Source organism: Capsicum annuum, chromosome 4, assembly GCF_002878395.1.
Source record: "Capsicum annuum cultivar UCD-10X-F1 chromosome 4, UCD10Xv1.1, whole genome shotgun sequence".
Lineage (NCBI taxonomy): Eukaryota > Viridiplantae > Streptophyta > Magnoliopsida > Solanales > Solanaceae > Capsicum > Capsicum annuum.
In genome coordinates, this window is record NC_061114.1 from 192,637,480 (window position 1) to 192,640,697 (window position 3,218).

Consider the following 3,218-nt stretch of genomic DNA (forward strand, 5'->3'; position numbering starts at 1 on the left):
CTCAAGCCGTTCAAATGCTGCATCACCATGGCACCGGCAAAAAAATCTGAAAAGTTTTCTGGTGTGAAATTTAAAAGGTGGAAGCAAAAGTTGTTCTTTTACTTGACTACATTAAGTCTACAAAGATTCATCTCAGAAAGCGTTTCAGAGTTGCTGAAAGAAAGACCGAAAAATGAACGTTTTATAGCAATGGAAGCTTGAAAGTACTCGAATTACTTGTGTAAGAACTACATATTAAGTGTCCTTCAAGATGATCCATACAATATGTACAAAAATATGGAACCTCTATAGAACTATGAGATGCTTTGGAAAATAAATACAAAATTGAGGATGTTGGAATGCAGAAATTCATTGTTATAAGATTTCTGGACTTTAAGATGATAGATAGTAAGACTGTCGTCACCCAAGTTCAAGAACTGCAAGTAATCATCCATGATTTCCTTGCAGAAGGTTTGATTGTGATTGAGGCTTTTCAAGTAGCTGTTATAATCGAGAAGTTACAACCTTTATGAAAAGACTTCAAAAACTACTTAAAGCACAAACAAAAATAGATGCCAGTTGAAAACCTCATTGTGAGGTAACAGATTGGAGAGGACAGCAAAGCAACAAAGAGGTCCAAAGAGAATTCTGAGATAACTGGAGTGAATATTGTGGAGGATGACCCTAATAAATAATAATAAAAAGCGTCAGGATAACAAAGCAATCCTCTTAAGAAGAAATTCAAAAAAATGCTTTAACTGTAAAAAAGTTGGCCACAAGTCGGTAGATTGTCGGACCCTCCAAGAAGGAAAATAAAAAGAATCAAGCCAATATGACTAAATTCAAAGATGATGTGGACGATCTATGCGCTATGCTTTTGGAATGCAACTTGGTTGAAAATTCTAGAGAGTGGTGGATTATTTAGATGCTACCCGCCACGTATGTACCAAAAAGGAATTAATTTGATCATACACTCGGTTCATGCTGATGAGAAGATGCTTATAGCTAACTCCACTATGGCAAAAGTTGAAGGAACAAGAAATTTTTTTTTGAAGATGATATCAGGCAAGGTGGTGACACTTAACAATGTCCTTCATGTTTCGAAGTTGCGAAAGAACTTGGTTTATACTACACTTTTGACTAAGAATGGATTTAAATGTGTATTTGACTTTGACAAAGTTGTAATTAGTAAAGTAGAAGTGTATGTAGACAAAGGTTACCTCACCCTGGGCCTTTTAAAATCAATGTAATGAATGCCGGAATTAATAAAAGTTCTGTTTCTTTTTACTTACTTGAGTCAACTGAATTGTGGCATGAACAGTTAGGACATATCAATTACAAAACCTTGCAAAAACTGATTAATTTAAAATTTTTGCCTAACTTTGGGTGCAATAAATCAAAGTGTCAAACATGTGTGGAACCAAAGTATGCTAAGCATCCGTATAAGTCTGTTTAAAGGAATTCCAATCTCTTAGACTTAATCTGTACCGATATTTGTGATATGAAGTCGACACTATCTTGTAGTAGAAAAAAGTATTTCATAACTTTTATTGATAATTGCATTAGATATTATTATGTTTATTTGCTAAATAGTAAGGAAACAATAGGCACATTTAAGCAATATAAAAATAAAGTAGAAAATCAGTTGGATAAAAAGATCAAAACGATAAGAAGTAATATGGTGGGAGTATGAATCTCCTTTTGCGGAGATATATTTAGAAAATAGAACTGTCCATCAAACTACCGCCCTATATTTACCTCAATCAAAATGGAATTGCGAAAAGAAAAAACCAAATGTTAAAGGAAATGATGAATGCCTTACTTATAAGTTCATGTTTATCATAAAACTTGTGGGGAAAGCTATCGTTACAGCAAAACAAATACTCAATTGAGTGCCCATAGAAAGACACACTCTATTCCATATGAAAAATGAAAAGGAAGGAAACCCAATTTGAAATATTTCAAAATATGAGGATGTCTAGCAAAAGTTCAAGTTCATATTCCTCAAAAGGATAAAAATATAACCTAAGACTGTAGACGGTGTGTTCATTAGATATGCTACAAAAAGTAAAGCATGTCAATTTTTAGTTCATAAATCCGAACATCTAGACATTCATGAAAATACAATAATTGAATTAGATAATGCTGAGTTCTTTGAACACATTTATCCTTATAAAATTGGACATGAGCTGCCTAATAGAGGGTCTAAACGATCATGAGATGAACCCAAGGAGAGTGTAATTAATGATGAGAATACAAGTCATAGTACATGTCAAATACTGTCGACTTTCTTTGGATCATATTTTGTAACATTTCTTCTTGAAAATGAGCCTCAAATGTTTAAGATGTCGTCTTTGGACTCATTCTTTTTGAAAGAGGCAGTCAATAGTAAGATTGGTTCAATTTTGAGCAACCACACTTGAAAGTTGGTTGATCTGTCTCCGGAAAATAAACCTTAAGGTTCTAAATGAATCTTCAAAAAGAAAATGAAAGATGATGGTACTATTAACAAATAGAAGGCAAGACTTGTTGTGAAAGACTTTAGACAAAAAATGGCCTTGATTATTTTGACACATACTCGCCAGTAACAAAATAACATTCATTCGAATTTTGGTTGGTTATATGATCTTGAAATCCATCAAATGGATTTAAAAACAACATTCTTAAATAGAGAATTGGGAGAAGAAATATACATGCAACAACCCGAGGGTTTTGTGGTTCCTGGTAAAGAAAAGAAAGTATGCAAACTTGTTAAGTCACTTTATAGACTAAAATAAGCACCCAAATAGTTGCATGCAAAGTTTGACCAAACCATATTGAAAAATGGTTTCAAGATAAACGAATGTGATAATTGTGTTTACATTACAGACACTCTAAATCACAAAGTAATTGTTTGTTTGTATGTGGATGATATATTAATCATTAGTAGAGATAATTCTGAGATAAACTCTTTGAAACGAATGCTTGAGAGCGACTTTGATATGAAAGACCTTGGAGTTTCTGATGTGATCTTAAAGACAAGAATTCATAGAACTTCACAAAGGTTGAAGTTGTCACAGTCTCATTACATTGAAAAGGTACTTGACAAGTTCAAGTATTTAGATTTCAATATTACTAAGACTCCATTAGATGTGTGCTTTAAACTTCAAAAGAATGTAGTTGAAAATAACTCAAAGGTTTAATATATATCATGAATTGTATGTGACCAGACATAGCACTCGCTATTGACCCGACCCATA